General features: G+C 42.8%; 1 protein-coding gene across 2 annotated transcripts in view; it reads left to right on the top strand.

Moving 5' to 3' along the window:
* BOC (BOC cell adhesion associated, oncogene regulated) overlaps positions 1 to 18,854 on the top strand; it is a 247,391-nt gene that overhangs the window by 60,426 nt on the left and 168,111 nt on the right. For both annotated transcript variants that reach the window (XM_033211258.1, XM_033211264.1), the window contains 3 exons: positions 5,588 to 5,674; positions 8,366 to 8,419; positions 9,588 to 9,649. The gene's annotated coding sequence lies outside the window, so the exon portion shown is untranslated. The remainder of the gene's footprint in view (positions 1 to 5,587; positions 5,675 to 8,365; positions 8,420 to 9,587; positions 9,650 to 18,854) is intronic.

Raw genomic sequence — 18,854 nt, 5'->3', positions numbered from 1 at the left:
ATTTGCCACTACCCCTTGTACTTGTATATTATGGAGACGGCTTGTTTCCTTAAACTTCCTCAGCCAACCCCTGCCAACCTCAAGCTTTTCTTCTGCAGCTTCCTCACCTCTCTCAGCCTTCATAGAATTGAAGAGAATTAGAGTCTTTCTCTGAAGGGTATGTTGTGACTGGTTTGATCTTCTATCCAAACAACTCAGACTTTCTGTATATGAGCGATAAGGCTGTTTTGCTCTCTTATCACTCATGTATTCACTGCAGTTGCACTTTTAATTTCCTTCAGTAACTTTCCTTTGTATTCACAACTGGCTAACTGACACAAGCAGCCTAGCATTTGGCCTATCTCACTTTTCAGCATGGCTTCCTCTCCAATCTTAATCGTTTCTAGCTTTTGATTGAATGTGAAAGATGTGAAACTCTTTCTTTCAGTTTAATACTTAGAGGCCACTGGAGGGTTATTAATTGGCCTAATTTCAGTATTACTGTGTTTCAGGGAATAGGGAGGCCTGAGGAGAGGGAGAAAGAGAGAGAGAGGAATGACTGCTCAGTGGAGCAGTCAGAACACACACACTGGTCAGTTAAGTTTGCTGTTGTATGTAGATTTGGTTTGTGGCATCCCAAAACAATTACAATAGTAGCACAGAAGATCACTGATCACAGATTATCATAATAGATGTAATATAACAAAAAAGTTTGAAATATGATAGTTATCCAAATATGACAGAGATGTGAAATGAGCACGTGATGTTAGAAAAATGGTGCCAATAGATTTGCTCAATTCAGGGCTACCACCAACCTTCAATTTGTAACAAATGCAATATCTGTGAAGAACAGTGAAATGCAACAAAATGAGGTATGCTTATATTAGCAAACTGTTTTCACATCTTCAGAAATTTCTGCACTCTCATTAAGAATGGTAAAATAAATTGGCATTTATATAGGATCTTTCCAACAAACAACTCAAAAGTCAATAATGACAAAAGGGTCCTTTCTTTTCTTAAATTAATAGACTTTATCTTTAGAGCAGTTTTAGGTTTACAGAAAAATGGAACAAAAAATACAGAGAGTTCCCACATAGCCCCACCTCCTCCCCCATTTCCTGATCTCCTTCCCCACAGATTCCCCTACTTTTAACATATTGTATTAGTGTGATATGTGTCTTATAATAGATGAGCAATATTGATACATTATTATTAACTACAGTCTATAGTTTACGTTAAGGTTTACTCTCTCTGTTACACATTCTATGGATTTTGACAAACATGTAATAAAATACATCCACCATTACAGTAACAAACAGAATAGGTTCACTGCTCTAAACATTGCCGGTGCTCCACCAATTTATTGCTTCCATCCTCCCTCCCTCCACCTGACTCTCTGGCAATCACTGATCTTTTTATTGTCTTCATAATTTTGCCTTTTCCAGAATGTCATATGGTTGGGATATATAGTTATACAACACGTAGCACCTTCAGATTGGCTTCTCTCACTTAGAAATACGCATTTAAGGCTCCTCCATGGGCTTCTCCATGTCTTTTTGTGGCTTGGTAGCTTATTTCTTTTTATTGCTGTATAATATTCTATTGTATGGATGAACCACAATTTGTTTGTCCATTGGCCTGCTGAAGGACATCTTGGTTGCTTCCAAGTTTTGGCAGCATTTATGCTCCAGGTTTTTCTCATTTTGAAGTTAAGCAATGGAAAAGAAAGCTCCCCAGAATTCTATGCCCCCATATTTTGCCAGCTGTTTCATTGACTGGCTTGCTCCATGGCTCTGGTAACTATTTCCTTACAACTGTTCTTGGTTCCCTCCAAGCTTAATGTGGCAGAGGTTAAAGTCATGGTTATTTCCAAATTGCTAGATAGCTGATCCCAGACCAGGGCAAGATGAGCAACTCTAAGACACCACCATTGCAGAGGAGAGACAGTCTCAGTTGACCCAGAAGGGCCAATCCCACTAGGACCTCTGGCCCATAGAATGTGGACTTCCATTCTAGGAGTCATTTGGAGATACAATTTTCAACCACATGCTGGAGACAACTTTCATCTTCTGAAGCCCACCCCTGATGTCTTAGTCAGTTTGAGCTGCTCTAACAGAACACCATAGACTGGTGGCTCATACAACAAACATTTATTTCTCACAGTTCTAGAGGCTGGAAAGTGCAAGATCAAGGCAGTAGGCAATTTGGTGTCTGGTGAGGGCATGCTTTCAGATTTGCAAATGGCCATCTTCTGGTTGTATCCCCACAAGGCCGAGAGAGTGTTTCTCTCATATTTCTTATTTCTCTCATATTTCTTATCATAGTAATGCCATCATGAGTGCTCTACCCTCATGTCCTAATTACCTCCCAAAGACCGTACCCCCTAATGTAATCATATTGAGAGTTAGGATTTCACCATATTAATGGAGCAGGGAACCACAAACTTTCAATCCATAACACCCAGCTAGATACTAGGTAGCGACAGTAACTATCTACCAGCCAGATAGATATTGTAGTTACACCCACCCTTCATACCTTCCCACCTGTGTCTTTTTAAACCCTGCTCAGCCTCAGGGAAATAGTCATCATGTTCTTTACACTTAAAAAGAGGGGGTCTTAGTAAAGAGGACCATTTATTTTAGATTTCTTCTATTGGTTCCTTCTCTATGTTACTCTGCTGTTCTCTTGACTTCTACATATGCTTACAATGCACCTTGGTTTTTTGTTACTTCTCTTTTCAATGAATGTGAGGTCTTCCACTAGCAAAATTGCAGAGGTGGTCTGTCTCCTCAGGCTCCACTCTCTGTGACTTCCTTTCTACCCACCCTATGGTGCTTCTGTTCTCACCTCCGTACCAGGACTCAGGACCTTAGCACTCAGTACCTCAGAACCTGGGTCCTCTCATGACCTGTTCTCAGTCTTTCTTGTCACCTCAATGATCCCAAACGGTTTTCAGTAAACAACTGAAAAGAGCTTAGGCATTTTCCTGACCTTATTGCATTCCAATAAGGAATTGCCAGGATAAGCCAGAAGTAGACTAGAATGTGTGAAACTGCAAGATGCCTGACGCCACCTCAAGGCGGCATCAGTTTGGCTGTCCTGAGATGGTGAAAAGGAAAAGCCTTCTCTTCTGGTTAGCCCCTCACTTAGAGTTGTCTCAACATCTATTGGGAATTTTCACATCACATAATTCATCTGTTAACATTCCCTGAAGAGGGTCCAATTTTCAGTATTCTTGAGGCACTTCTCTGGGAGTTCACCCTTCACCAACAAAGGATCTGTTCTTGTAAGAACTCCTCACTGGGGGAGGGAGCATCATGCCCCCATCAATAAAGTAGACCTCTTCTGACCTGGCTCAAGCAATCGCTCCCTACTTTGTTGAACTTTCAGTAAACTATGGCAACAGCGCTTAATATGGGATTACCCACAAACCTGTACATTAAAACTTTAGAGGAAAGGAGATAATACTGTACCTGTCAAAGACAGAAAAGGGTTTGGGAAGGACGCAGGCATTTAACAACAGCAATGAAACAGGAAAAGAAATAGCACAAACTAGGGATAAAATCTTGGCAGTCCTGAGGTAGAAGGTAGCTGAGAAAAGGTGAGAAGAAGTGAGGATGAATTGAGTGAGATGGTTTAATTATGATGTGTTTTATGTACCAAGATTTCTGAGGATACAGAGGTAAAGAAGACAGTTTGTTCTCAAGATTTGGTGTGGCAATGAAAACAGTTCTCCATTTGTAACTCAAATAGCCACAGTGGGTTTGAGTTAGGAGAAAGTCATTGATCATCCTAACACCAGAAAGCTCTTAGGTCAGCACTGCCTTGTTTCATAAGCAGAATAAGCAAGGAAGTAGGTTCTAATGCTAATGTTTCTAAAGTACCTTCCATGTTTGCTGAGCCACACTTCAAAGGGATTTATGTATGTTACCTCAGATTAGTCAGTGATCTTAAATAGTCAGTGAAAGCAAGAAAGGCTAAGTGACTTGCACAAGGACGCACAGTAATTTTTAGAGCCTGGGTCCAACTAGTTCCAAAGTCCCTTCGCATGGCCACTAGGTGGTTTGAATTCAGCTTCTCTGCTCCCCTACTTACGACCCTTTTCCTACTATGAAAATGAAATTTTACAATTAGATATTTATTCCTTTACCTAAGCACTTTATTCTTTGGTGAATTTCTGCTAAGAGGAATAAGCCATTAAAAAGTTTACCGTTAATGTATTCCTTCATAAAACAAATTTATGAAATGATTTCCTGCAAGAAAGTTTTGATTAGTGTGCATGTAGAGTGGGGAGCAGTCAGAAAAATGATGAAAGACCAGCACAGAAGAGGGAGGCAAAAGTAGAAGACATCTTTGCTTACACCTCACATTTTTGAGGGCACAAGTGCTGTTGGGGAGAAGTCCTGCCCATCTTCACTTCTCACTCTGTCCGGGGGCCTTGTTACACCTCAGAGTTTCAGCGAGTGAGAGGAAGCTAGAGAGGAGAATACTGGCAATGGCAGAGATGGGGGCGGGAAGGGGGGTGGTGCAGGGAGGGTGGAGACAAAGGGGGAAGTAACTTTTTAAATAAAAAATGATAAGTGATGAATGGAATGGCTAATCCTGGGGAGCCCTGAGAATGCCAGACCGCCAAGCAAGGGCCTCTCTTTTTTTCACTTTCCTTTTTCTTTTCTTTTTAATTTTCTTTTATTTAATTTCGCTGCAGCACGTATAATCAATTACAGACTGAATTCGGATAAAGGGAGGGGAAGCACTTTAATTCATAAATCAATTTTATACGGTCATCAGTCAGGTTGTGAATGCAAATACCTCTGTCGGTTTAGGTTATTCAGAATTAATTGACTCCCACCGGGCTGGGCTGCAGATGGAGAGGGCCTTTCTCACAAAGTCTGCTAGGCCCGGCATGGGGGCCAACCACTTCCTCCCTCCCGGCTCTGGCCCTCTGGCCACCCCCCTCTTCTCCTTTACCCTCTGGGCCCCAAACATGGAGATGATGGGGGTGGGCATCCAGCAAGAAGCTGGGTGGATAAGAGCCCAGAAAGGCTATTTGAAGAAGGAAGGGGATACACAGAAAGATGAAAGCCCCCAAACAAACCCTCTTCAGCCCAGGCCCTGCAGAGACACCTTTATGTGATTAGAAATGCTTAACTTTCAAGGGTCTGCTTTTAAGTTCTCTTGAGCTTCTTAAATAAGAAAGAAAAAAGAAAACAAACAGAAAAGCCAGAGCCCCTGGGCTGAAGCTGGAGGGATATCATTCAGAAACCACCGGGTTGCAGGGTTTGTGCGGCTGCCAGATTTTAGCAGCCAGAGAGCAGCCCAGGACAGAAGCCTAAATGCCAGCAGGCCCAGTGAAAGTGAGTGTGAAGGCCCTGCCCAAGGCACCAAAGAGAACAGCCCTGGGCTGTAGGCCCACAGCAGAAGATGGAGAGAAAGAGAATGAATTATGAGGTAGAATGGGCTAACCGAGGCTCCCTAGTTGGGCTGCACCTGTCTCCTAATTTAGAGTCTTCTAGTTGCAGGAGTTCATTCTAATTTGGAAAAGACACGCATCCATCCATCCACACATTCAACATATTTTGACCTCGACTTTTCCACTTTTTACCCTCAGCTAAATATACCTCTCATTGTGTTGCTCCAAATCGGACTGCCTTACCGGTTTTCAGCACTGTCCTCCTATGTGGGAATCACCCAGGAGGTTTGTTTGTTTTGTTTTTCTGTTTGTTTTCTTCATGCTGTTGTCCAGGTCCACTCCTACAATTCTGCTTTAATGGGTCATGAGTAGAGCCCAGGGAATTGGTGCATTTTAATAGGGTTACAGATGAATCCAAAGGGCAGCAAGGGTTGGAACCACTTGAAGTGTCTGAAGACTAATGTGGACAACTCTAAAACCGCATGCTTCCCTCCCCAGTCCCCGTTCCCTTCCCACAGCCTGGCAGTGTTTCTGAGTGCCCCATTGGAATTACATTAGAAAAAGTGAAACAAACACATTGGTAAGAAAAACAGGAACAAAATAAAATTTGGGAATATATATGTTGTAGATTCCCTGGCCCCCTCCAGATACACTGTGGCAAAATCTCTGGAAAAATTTAGAATTTACACAAACTCTCAGTAAGTTGGGAATCCCTGCTGAGGCAAAGCACCAAGATATTTGCACTGTCTTTATTTAACATCAAATCCTAGCCTGCCTGGTACATATCAAATTTTGCCTTGACACATGGCAGTTGTGTGTTTGTGGGTTTTGTCAGAGGAGCTCCCCGAGAGACCAAAACCTGAATCTAGGAGCAAAATGAAAACAATCTATTTGAAGAGATGATCTCAAAGTCTTCATGTTCCAAAGCATGAGCTCTTAATCCATATCGAGACTTTTAAAAATCAGCTGTAAAATTCTTCTGCACTTTTAATTTAACCCACAGTTAAACAATCTTTAATACAGTTGCTTATATGTAAATGAGCCATATTCATTTGTTTTGAAAGGCTAAGAGGAATTCTTGGAAATGCTTCATTAGTCATTCATTTGTACTACCATATGCTACTGAAAGCAATAAAACTGCTTTTCTTTAAGATTTTCAGAACTTCAGGCTTCTTTCCCAAGTCAGACTAGACTTCCTCTCCAAAAAGTCTGAAGGTCTTAATGGAGATTAAATGTGTGTTTTCTCTTGCTGTACTTAACCACCAGCAAAGAGAAATTTGGGCAGGGGGTGGTCCAGAATGAAAGGGCATCTTGTTCGCGAAGCCCTGGGTTTCTAAGGTAGATAATCTGAGAAGTCCATAGGGGGAAAAATATCCTTAGACTATTCAGGCCATGTGGCAGGGTGAATACACAAGCTTCAGCATCAGTACTGCCCAGCTTCATGACATACATTGGACAAGATATAGCACCTCTCTGTGCTTCCGTTTCTTCCTCTTTAAAATGGCAATATTAATAGTAGATACCTCAAGGGGTTATCGTGAAGAGTAAATGACAGAATGTATCTAAAAACCTAAGCAGAAAGCAAGCCCAATAACTGACAGCATTTGCTCTTATTGAGAGAGACCATAGACTAGTGGTGATTAGTGGGCCTATTGGTCTGATTTGGTCCCTCTAGTAGCATCAGCATCACCTGGGACTCTATTAGAAATGCAGAATCTTGGGCCCCAGAACTACTGAACAAACACTCTGAAGTAAGACCCAGCAGTCTGTGTTTTAGCAAGCCTTGCAGGTGATTCTGAACCACTCTACAGTTAGAGAACTACCGTGGGAGGCTCAGACCTGGAGGCTGGAGCCTTGGAGAGCAATAAGAATCTCCTTAGAGTCAAGCGGTTTGTGGTAAAGAAAAAGGGTGGATTTAGCTCTCTCTATATGAGAAACTAAGACAAAAATGTCTTACACAATTATGAGTCTGGGGTTGGAAGAAAGGAAATTTGGCGGGACTGCAGCCTGAAGTATCCATCCAAAGGATGGAAATCTCACCAGTAACCATGGGCCTTGTACAACAGCACTGTTTGCAAACCCTTGCCACAGACAGCATCTTGTAAACCTTGAGACCTCAGGAAACCTTCCTACCCACCACACCTCTAGCCCCTCTTGAGATTCCAAGGCCCAGGGGTGCCTCCAGCCTCATTTGCCCTGGGACTTCGGCAAACTACACTACCCAACTATGTCACCAGATGAGAGCAGAAAAGTCTGAACCTCCTTCCCTAGACTTGGGCAGAGAGGGATAGCCTGCCAGAAAAAGGGTCACAGAAGAGCCATCTCAGCCATATTGCTTTGAGATGTCAATAGGATATATGTATAGCCCCTTCCTTCTCCCACAGTAAGGAGTCTCACAGAGCCGGAAGGTGGAGATGCGGGGAAGGCAGTCTGAAGGGGTGGATACTAAAGAATTTGGAAGTCATCTGCAGAGAGATAATTTTTTAAAGATACCCAAAAAAGAGAAAAGATAGTAAAGTTTGGGGGCTTCAGAGAGAAACACCATATTCAGATTTACAATGGCTAAAGGAGGCACAGGTAGGAGCTGAAGGAGGTGGCGGGTCGGTGCTAGTTCAAGGGATCTACTTCCCTTTATAGGAAATAAAAAGTATTATCTTTTCCTCATCCAATGCAAGGTTCATGGCTGACGCCTCTCTAACAAAAGATGGATTTTAGAGAAACGACAGAAATAGAGAAAAGCGTAACAAATATATTTAACCAAAGTTTTACATGACGGGAACCTTCAGAAATGAAGACCCAAAAATTCAGGGAAAACTGTATTTTTATGCTAGAATTTGATAAGGAGTGAACAGTTGTACAGAAATGTGATTGGACAAAAGGGGATATGATCTAATGGTACAAAGCTGGGACAACTTAGTAAGGCCTGTTTGTTCACATTCTTTTTGACATCTCTGTATCTCCATTCCTTTCTGCCAGGTGTGGCGCAGGACATCTGCCGTATGAGGATCTTATGACCAACTCTCAGGAGAGGTAGGTAAGAGAATTCTTTCATGGCTGGCCCTCTCTTCTTAGGAAGGCAGAAGAAGATCGGAGAATTAACTTCTTACCTCTGTGATTTTCTCCATTTCCAAGGTGCCATGTTTTAGAGTAGTATGTCCTGTACCTGTCACCTTTAACAAACAATTACTGAGCACCTACTGGGTGCCAGATGCTCTGCCAGGCTCTGAGAGGACAGAAATGCATAACACACAATTCCTGCTCTCAAGGAGGCCTCTCAAGTAGAAGAGAGTAGAAAAAATTCACACATTTCCCCCATCCCAAAATGACATAGATCTGAAGAAAGGAAAAGAAAAAGGTAACCCCCAATGTGTCTTCAAACATTTGACTCAAATTTGAGATTTGGGGTTCGGCAATCAGCTGAACCTCTTCCTCTCCTTTACACGCACATACACACATGCACGCGCACACACACACACACACACACACACACACATTCTGTAGCATGCATGTCCTCATTCAGCTGGCCAGCGAAGGATAGGCCTCGTTGTTGCTGGCCCTACCGGTGCTACAATTTTGATCAGACAGGTATTAGCAGTTAATTTCAGAAACAAAATCATAACAGTTTCTGGCATGTAAGCCAACTCCAACCTAACCTGTCGATGAGGTAAGGGTAAAGGAATCTGATAAACACATTTAATTTACTGTGAAATGAACAGGGATTTAGAAACTAAGAGGGAAGTAGGATTTAGATACATACATTTTGGGTTTTATCTCACAGGACGCATATAACCCTTTTGTTCCATTTGTCGTAGTTCCAGGCCCACCGGGTCTCACCTACCCTTGACATGCACCTGCATTACCTATCTAAGCCTCAACCTCCCAGGGTCTTCCTCTGGACTTTCCCCTTTCTAGGGGAAAGAAGACAAAGCAACATTGTTGTGATGTGATGGCCAGGACTGGGGTCACGTGGCCCACTTCAGCTCTGTCCCAGTGGTCACTGTCCCAGGTTCCTGTCCCACTTTCACACTTTGTCTAAACATGATACAATTATTTCTGGGGCAGAAAGGAGACTCTAAAAGGGACCCCTTTATTACTCTTCATGCACTGCTCCCCCAACCCCAGACCTGTTCCCTTGATCCCGGAAGGAAGAAACAAACTCTTATTCCCTCTCAGACTTCTGCTGCTATTTGTTTTTCAGCCGAGTTCAAGACAGCCAAATGAATTTTCCAGAAAGACCACAGCTGGCTTGTCAGGACCCAGGTAACAAGATGAAAATAATTGAGAGAGGAAAAATCCCAGGCCCCTTGGGGGTCATTTTCACAAAGTTTTCTTCTGCACATCCTTATGTTTCGGGTTTTTCATTGGTTCTCTTCTGTTGTCCTCATTGGCAATTTTCCTCTGCCCTTTCTTCTTTCTCTATAGATTTCCCAAAAGCGTAAGCTATGTGTCCCTGATTCTGAGCAAAGTTGATATGAAACCTTGTTTTTTTTTTTTTTTTTTAGAACATTTCATAGACAAAACACAACCCCGGCTGCAGCTGGAGGCTGCTGGGATTTCTGTGCTTGTTTTAATGCATGGCCCCTTTCATGAAATCTGGAGCAGTTAATGGAGGTGGGGTGGAAAAAAAAAAAGATGAGGAGGGGGAAGAGAGGCATGAACTTTTACACCCAAAGTGGGATTTCAGAAGAATTTACAGTCATCTTCTCTGGAGACAGTTAAGATTTTTTTTTTTTTTTTTTTTGAGAGGCAGTCTCACCCTGTCACCCGGGTTGGAGTGCAATGGTGCAATCTTGGCTCACTGCAACCTTCGCCTCCCGTGTTCAAATGATTCTCCTGCTTCAGCCTCCCGAGTAGCTGGGATTACAAGCACCTGCCACCATGCCCTGCTAATTTTTGTATTTTTAGTAGAGATGGGGTTTCACCATGTTGGCCAGGCAGGTCTCGAACTCCTGACCTCGTGATCCGCCCACCTTGGCCCCCCAAAGTGCTGGGATTACAGGCGTGAGCCACCGCACCTGGCCAAGACTATTAAGATTTTATTGCTGTAGTACCAGCAGTTACAATGTTCCATAGAACTCATAGCTGAGCCCATGCCAGGGATTTCCCAGCTCACTGAAGCTGGAAGGAAGCCAACTGGACTGCAGAGTTCACTTTAGGAAGAGAGAGGGAGTTAAGTTAAAGTGGGAGGGGGGTTGGAGGAAGGATAGAAGCCCAGAAAGTAAGTAAGGCATTGTAAAATCACACCTTAGGCCCTGCAGTCAGACAGAGCTGCTGTGGGTGACTTCCCGCTATTTACTACCTTAGGATATTAAGCAAGTGCTTTAATGACGCCAAGGCTCAGTTTTCCCATCTGTGAACTGGAGGTGATAATAGTACCTGCCTTGCTGGATTGCTGTGAGGATTCGATGAGATAAAGTCTGAAAAGGATTTAGCACGGTGTCTGGTTCACAGTAAAAGTTTAATCAATATTATTTTCTATTATCGTAATTATAAATAATGGAATGCGTGAAGGAGAAGCTGCGAGTAGAGTTCACACTTTCCCCCCCTAAGTGTGTGTGTATGGAGAGAAGACAAACATTCTTACTTATAAACAGTCCCTTCCGTGTGACTCTCTCATCCAAGCCTGCTGGGTACCTTGGGTGTGGGGGCAAAAAGTAGTAAAAAAGAAGAAAAATGGAAGAAAAAAGAACAGGCCACAAAAGCAGAGGAGATTCACGGGGGTTGAGGGGCACCATGGCGGAGGGGTGGGGGCAGGAATGATTGGAAAAAGACATGCCAAAGAAAACTAAGTGAAAGAAATGGATATGGATATGGAAATTGTCAAAAATGGAAAGAAGTTTTGCAGCTGGATGTGGACAGAGAGGAAATGTAGAGGAGAGGCGTAGGAGTCTAAAAATGTACAGGGTTTGATTTGCTGGCCAGCACCTCCTCTGGGGAGGTAACAACTCCTGAAAGCCATGAACTTTTAAAAAGGAACCTAAACAGCACAGCAAACCTTCCTGAAGAACATATAACCTCACTGTGTACTTTTTGTCAGCCTCAATTCCTTCCCCACAACTCTCACTGAGCCATTGATCAATGACTCACTCTTATCTCCCACAATCTCATACTCCGCTGTAACCCTAAAGAAAACTCTGCTCCTTAAGGTAATTCTCCACACTGCTATGCAGGCCTCTGCTGCAAAGGGTAGGGGCAAATTACCCCTACCACGTGCCTGGAGCTTAGTAAGTACACAATCAATGTTGATTCAATGAACAGATGGATGAATGGTGCGGTATACTTGAGGCAGGCCTACATACAAGCCAGCAAAACTGCTCGTAGGATCACTTGAGCCCAGGAGTTTGAAATCAGCCTGGGCAATATAGTAAGACCTTGTCTCTACCAAAAAAAGAAAAAAAAAAATTAGCCGGTGTGGTGGCACATGCCTATAGTCCCAGCTACTTGGGAGGCAGCGGTGGGAGGATCCTTGAGCCCAGTAGTTCGGGGCTGCAGTGAGCTATGATAGTACCACTGCACTCCAGCCTGGGTGACAGTGAGACTGTCTCAAAAAACAAAAAAGACTGCTCATGAGGACAGAATTTCTTTCTGGGGGAAAGAAATGTCCTGGAATTAGATAGTGGTGATGGTTGTACAACTTTCTGAATGTATTAAAACCCACTAAACTGTACAATTTAAAATGGTAAAACAGTATGTGAGTTGTATCCCAACGCATTTTAAAAGCACAAACTATAGCCAGGGAGAAGCAAACAGTCATGACCAGCACTGCTCTTCCAATTGCACTCTTGTTTTTGCTTTGTTTTTCCCCTGTAAGTTACTGGAGTACAGGTGGTATTTGGTTACATGAGTCATGAGTAAGTTCTTTAGTGGTGATTTGTGAGATTTTGGTGTACCCATCACCCAAGTGCACTCTTGACACTGGGTTCTCTTCTCATCCTTTTGCTTCTTCTCAGGACATAGTGATTATCTTTAAAAACTTTTCTTGTGTGGTTTTTGTTCGGTTGTTTTTGGATTTTCAAGTGTTCTGGAAATCTTAGTGGGAACAACGATGGTTAGATCTCGTAGAAATAAAGTGGCTATGTAAGAGAGGCTCAGTTCTTTCTTGAACATTTCTCTAGGACCTGTGCAAACTTTTCAAGCTTGAACAGTCCTCAAGATAAAGATTGAGTTTCATAGTGAGCCTCTTTCACATGGCCCCAGCCACCTGAGGCTCAGCATCAAAGAAATTTTTGAGGAAATCTATTGCCTAATTGTCATGTCTCTTAGCCTTATAGTACTCTTATGGAACACCTTATCTTCCCGACAGTCAAGAGCATTTAAATGAACAGAAACGGTTTCCCAGATGGGACGGAGAGGAAGAGCACAGTGTAGCAATAGATTCTCCCAGGATGTTTTTGTTTTTGTTTTTGTTTTGGGTTTGTTGTTGTTGTTGCGTGTGTATTTGAGCCACGGTCTTGTTCTGTCACCCAGGTTGGAGTGCAGTGACATGATTTTAACCCTCTGTAACCTTGAACTCCTAGGCTCAAGTGATCCTTCCACCTCAGCCTCCTGAGTAGCGGTATCACTGTGGCCAGCTCTCCTGTTCCTTTAACTTTCCTGTTTAGTCACAACCTGCCTTCTTATACATACCTATAAACACGTGGACATCAATATTAAAAATCGTTGTTTTCTGTGGACTCAAGTTTGGTGAGATTGTGTGCTTAACAGAGCAATTCTCTAAGGATTTTGTGTGGAGCTTACTTCAGTTGCCTGCTTAACACTGACAAAAGAAACTCCTGAATCTTTTAACATCATTTAATAATCAGTAACAGATTGTTTAGACAAATAGGATTTTAGATTTGGGGGCTGGTATCTGCTATATTCCTATACAATAAAAAGGAAATGAGTCCATATATGTCTGCATTCTATTCTAAGGTTTGGGGCAAATTCTGAGTCTCCAAGAAAAATTGGGAAAAGCAGGCTATTCATATTCATATTCCTTCTTCAGCATCCTATCCATGCAGAAAAAATCTGTGAAAAAGTGGAATGCTACCTATTCAAACTTAATTTTGGACCTAAAAAGAAGTTTAAATATTCACTCATTCAGGGACTTTATCTGAACTGAGAAGCAGAAAGTTCATTTATTGCCTCAGGAGCTTCTGAAAATCCCATCCAGTCATTCATTCTACGTAACTTGTTACAACCCACTGAGAATCTCAGTTACTGAACTACAAAGTGAGTTTTTATCTCTAAGGCCTACCATTCCTACATTTTTGCCGCGATGTCATCATCAGCCAACCAGGGCCTCTAAGGCTCATAAGTTGCTGGGGCTATCAACTGAATTGCTTGGCAGCACCATGAGGTGGGGAATTTGTTAAAAAGCTAAATGCATGATGCCTTTTTAGGCTTTGAAAATTATTGAAGAAAAGCTTTTAGACCCCCACACTTCTTTTTTTTTTTTTTTTTTTTGCCTTTGAGGATCCCCTACCTGTTCAAGGACACCAGGTTGGGAAACACTGACCAGGTAATCTGTGAGGCCCTCCCCAGCTTTAAGAGTCTCTGAGGCTGAAAAAAGGAGGCGAATGAGTTACCCGGATGCGCCCCTTCTTCCAGAAGGCCCTGCCGATTCTCCCTGAAAAGTAGAGTTGCTCCGCCGCTGGATTGTCCTCTCACAACCAGCTATGACTGTCCTCATTGGGGAAAACAATGCAAAACCTTCAAAACTGAAACAAATAGTCATTATTTGGATTTAAATCCTAGTTGTTTAATTTTCCCCGAATGTCTTTAGTCTAGAAATTTAAAGAAAACAACTTTTTGTTAGTTACGTCCAATGACACTTTGTAAATATAGGAGATGAACAGAAACATCCTTTTCTACTGTGCCCCAGATAATTAATGATAAAACTCTTGAGCTCAAAGAGACCCTGGAGAGTCCTTCCCCAGTGGGAAACAGACGTTCTGCTGAAATGTAAGAGCAAAGCAAAGGAAAGGAAACAAAGAAGACTTCTAGAAACTTGGAGATTCTAGGGCTTCTTTCCCAATCTCTGTTCCCTTGTAAAGGGGCCAAGGCCTAGACTCCATACTCATCTTCTCTCTCTTATACCTCTTAATGGCACATATTTCTAGATACTGTGGGTTTCTAGACTCTGTGGGTGGCAACCTGTGGTTATTAAACCTCCCTTAGTGCAAAGAATCCAGAATAGTGCTCTTTCCTGGGAAAAAAATGACATCAATGTCCGTAGCCCTTCTCATGGTGGCCACATGGTCACAGGGCTGCCTCTGCGGGCAGAAAGCTTGCAGTGTGACTCACTTTGTCCACTTTTATTAAAATGTTTACTTTGCCATTGTCTGACTTTTAAAGATCAAGATCTTTTTTTTTCCCTCAAGCCTAGGGTTCATCACTCATTTTGGGAAGGGGAGAGTTCCCCGCTATATTCATTAGTGGCCTAATTGAGTCCCTAAAAAGATTCTATACTTCTCTTTGGAATCAAAAGAGAAGACATTATTGAAAGCCATAATTTGTATACTTTTCACTGCACCCCATCTGTCCTCATTCTTCCTTCCCAGAACACCTTAAGCGGAGTAGTGCCCTTTTCTTGATGCTCCTTCAAGAAAGTGCTTCCTGTTTTCAGGAAGAATGTGTTCTTCACTTCAGCAACGGATGAGCTTCTTCCGGGGAGGTTGACTCATTTCCTAGTGGCTCCCAGCAGAGTCTTTGCTTGGATGTTATTTGTTTCTTGGATTGATTTTGTATTGCTCCTCCAGAGAAACTGGAAAACCATCCAAAGAACTTCTAGAAATGTAGTATTCCCCATACACTGGTTTTTATTCATCATTATCATTGCCATCATCCTCTCTCTCATTGTGATGTTTCAAACCTCCTGTAAACAAATAATCAGAGACTGAGCATGGTGGCTCATGCCTGTAATCTCGGACTTTGGGAGGCCAAGGCGGGAGAATCGCTTGAGCTCAGGAGTATGAGACCAGCGTTGGAAACATAGTGAGACCCTGTCTCCACGAATAATTAAACAAACAAACAAAAAAACTCACCAGGCATGGTGACATGCACCTGTGGTCCCAGCTACTGGGGAGGCTGAGGTGGAAGGATCATTTTAGCCTGGGCAATCAAGGCTGCAGTGAACCACGATCAGACCACTACACTCCAGCCTGGAAGACAGAGCAAGACCCCATCTCAAATACATGCATACATACATACAAATGATCAAGCAGATTTCTGGTGTCAGAAAAGCAAAAGACTGCTTATTGTTTTCCATATTTATTGATACTTGAATATGAAGCAAGCTTAAGTTTACCTCTATTTTAAGGAAGCAAACCATGCTGTGAACATTAAGGCTTTCCCTTTAACTCCTATCCCAGGCAGCACCTTCAAACACCAAGATGAAGAGTGGGAACAACTTGCAAAGCCTCCTTCATGCTGTGGCTTATGCCTGGGTGATGTTGGCTAGTGCTCACCACAGACCCTTGGAGTGGGTGTTATTAGTATTTGTTTTTTTTTTTTTTTTTTTTTTTTGAGATGGAGTCTCGCTCTGTCGCCCGGGCTGGAGTGCAGTGGCCGGACCTCAGCTCACTGCAAGCTCCGCCTCCCGAGTTTATGCCATTCTCCTGCCTCAGCCTCCCGAGTAGCTGGGACTACAGGCACCCGCCACCTCGCCCGGCTAGTTTTTTGTATTTTTAGTAGAGACGGGGTTTCACTGTGTTAGCCAGGATGGTCTCGATCTCCTGACCTCGTGATCCACCCGTCTCGGCCTCCTAAAGTGCTGGGATTACAGGCTTGAGCCACCGCGCCCGGCCTGGGTGTTATTAGTATTATATGCTTTTTCACTTTTCAACCTACAGTGGCTCCTAGTTAACCCTTGATTATCTTTGTTTCATGCTAAGCTCCTCCATTTGTTTGCTTAGTCTCTCTTATTCCCATATGCCATTCCCATTTCATCTCCACAACCCCTGTGCAAGGTATTTAATGTGTATTTGAATGTGTTCTTGCCAAATATATTATTCTATGCACATGTATTTTCATTTACATAAGTGAATTTTAACATTTTTTCACATTTAAATCTCTGAAGTCAGGATTCATCTTACAATAAATGGTATGTCATCATTTAATTGGCAGAGTTTTATTCTTTCTTAATGGTACAAACTATGATAATCCATTGAACAATAGGTGGTATTTAGATTTGATGAAATATGGTCTATATCCCATCCTATTCTTACTTTTCTTTGCCCTGGAGTACCAGTTTAAGACTATGCATGCTTATATACTCATCTCATCTGTCACTTCTCGTTGCTGCTTAGCCCTCCAGGGTGGACTTTCTATCCACTCCCAAAGCCTGCCAGGTTGGTACTTACTCCTTGAAGCCGCAAACAGCACTGAAAGCAGCATGCTTGTCCTATCCCCTGTGGAATACTGTAAGCATTTCACAGGGCTATCATATCTAGGATTGAAATCAGGGGATCATATGATTTGCAAATATTAATTTGACTAAGTAGAGCCAGAGTGCTCTCCAGAACAGCTGCGCTATCTATATTCCCACCAGTGATACATGAAAGTCCTATGTGCCCACATCTCTGCCAACACTTGGCATTATCCTACACATAAAATCCTCATTTTACATGTGAGAAAAGAGATTGTGCTGGTGAACTCTATTCCCTTTTATCAAGAAGAACTTGATATAGATGTAGTTATTGGTACCAGAGCCTGGACTACACCAAGATACTAGATTGAGGCTACTGCCAGACAGATGAACTGTGGTTTCTTTTTTTTTTTTTTTGAGATGGAGTCTTGCTTGCTCTTGTTGCCCAGGCTGGAGTGCAATGGCACGATCTTGGCTCACTGCAACCTCCACCTCCCAGGTTCAAGCAATTCTTCTGCCTCAGCCTCCCAAGTAGCTGGGATTACAGGCACCCGCCACCATGCCCGGCTAGTTTTTGTATTTTTAGTAAAGATGGGGTTTCACCATGTTGGCCAGGCTGGTCTAGAACTCCTGACCTCGTGATCTGCCTGCCTCGACCTTCCAAAGTGCTGGGATTACAGGCGTGAGCCACCGCGCCCGGCCTGTGATTTCTTAATTTACGTTTCTTCCACCAACTAAGAATGTCCCTTGGTTTCTCTGAGCATCAGTGTTTTCAGTCCTTAATTAGAGGAGTAGCATTCGATGACCTCCAGGGCCCTTTTCCAAATCTCTAATTCTCCAGCTCTGAACTCTCTTTAGTCCATCAATAGCAGTTGTTTCTGATGGCATCTAAGTACCTTTGTGGGCTTCAAGATGTTGGAAAGGAAGAGCTTTCTGATTGTACCTTTTCATCTAAGCAACAAAAGAACCCAGTGAATAATAAAGCACCCACATTTAACATTATCATCTTTCATATGAGCCTTCTTTCTCAATCTTCCCCACCTTCAGTGGAGTCAAGGACCAGAAATAAAAGACAAAGTATTTAGTGTACTTTTGCAAAGCTCAAGGGCCTAGATTGGGCCTTGTTCCAGTCTGAAAAGTGTTATTTCTATTCTGGTGAGGGATGGATTGTATCATTTCACTAAAGGCAAAATCTAGGAGATAAAGGAAATGACATCACCCAAGCAGGGAGAAGCCAAATATCTATCCTCAGTCACTTCTTGAAAAGGAATGGAGAGTTGAGATATGATGTTAGTAGTGCTTTGAGGAATTTATGGCTAAAATGCTCCCTCTTCACTTATTTTTCTCTCCATTGGATGAGGATCTGCAGACTTTGCTGGCTTACAACCAGCAGTCTGAAAGGATCACTGGTGCATGTTTGTATAGTCCAGCCTCATAGGGATTCACTTCTGACAGTTCCCTAAGGAAGAGGAGCCCTTCTTTGGCCTCACAGATGAGAGTTTGGCAATTGGTTTCTACCAGGAATCTCCAGATTCAACCTTATTATCCCTTTCCCATGTCACCTTCTTATCAGGTTTCCAAATCTCAGGGACCTGGAGAGGCTGTATTTTTGGCCAAATGTCAACTTCCTCTTATCAAGAAGAAAATACATCACTTGCTACAGAGGGAAATTCCAGGGTGAGATGACTCGGGTCCTCGTCTCTAGTCCACAGAGCTGGTGCATCTTCTCTCTCTGTCTTTCTCTTTCTCTCTCTCTCTCTTTCTCCCTCCTGATCCCTTATAGTTCTTACAGTTCCATTCTGAATACCAGTATACCTCTGTCTATCCTTGCATTTTAAAGGGTAGGGTAGGAATTGTTACTGATAGGTACAACTACATGCTCATGTGCTGTCTCATGTAATTCAAACATTTCGGTATCCTAAACAAAGGACACTCAGCTGGGTGTTTCGCTCTTGCTTTTCTGCATGAACTGTCCCAGTGGGCCCCTTTATCAGCAGAAGGATTCAATCTTCTCTCCTTCAATAGCCAAGTTGGGAGATTTATTTTACTCTGCATGGCCTGGGTCTGCTTATTGGGAAGAGTTGCTCAGCCAGTTCACATCAGCCGTTCAGGGACCTG

The sequence above is a fragment of the Trachypithecus francoisi genome, unplaced genomic scaffold (genome assembly GCF_009764315.1).
Source record: "Trachypithecus francoisi isolate TF-2019V2 unplaced genomic scaffold, Tfra_2.0 Lachesis_group0, whole genome shotgun sequence".
Classification (NCBI taxonomy): Eukaryota; Metazoa; Chordata; class Mammalia; order Primates; family Cercopithecidae; genus Trachypithecus; species Trachypithecus francoisi.
The sequence above is the reverse complement of the archived record's forward strand: the minus strand, read 5'-3'. Positions and strand labels throughout refer to the sequence as shown.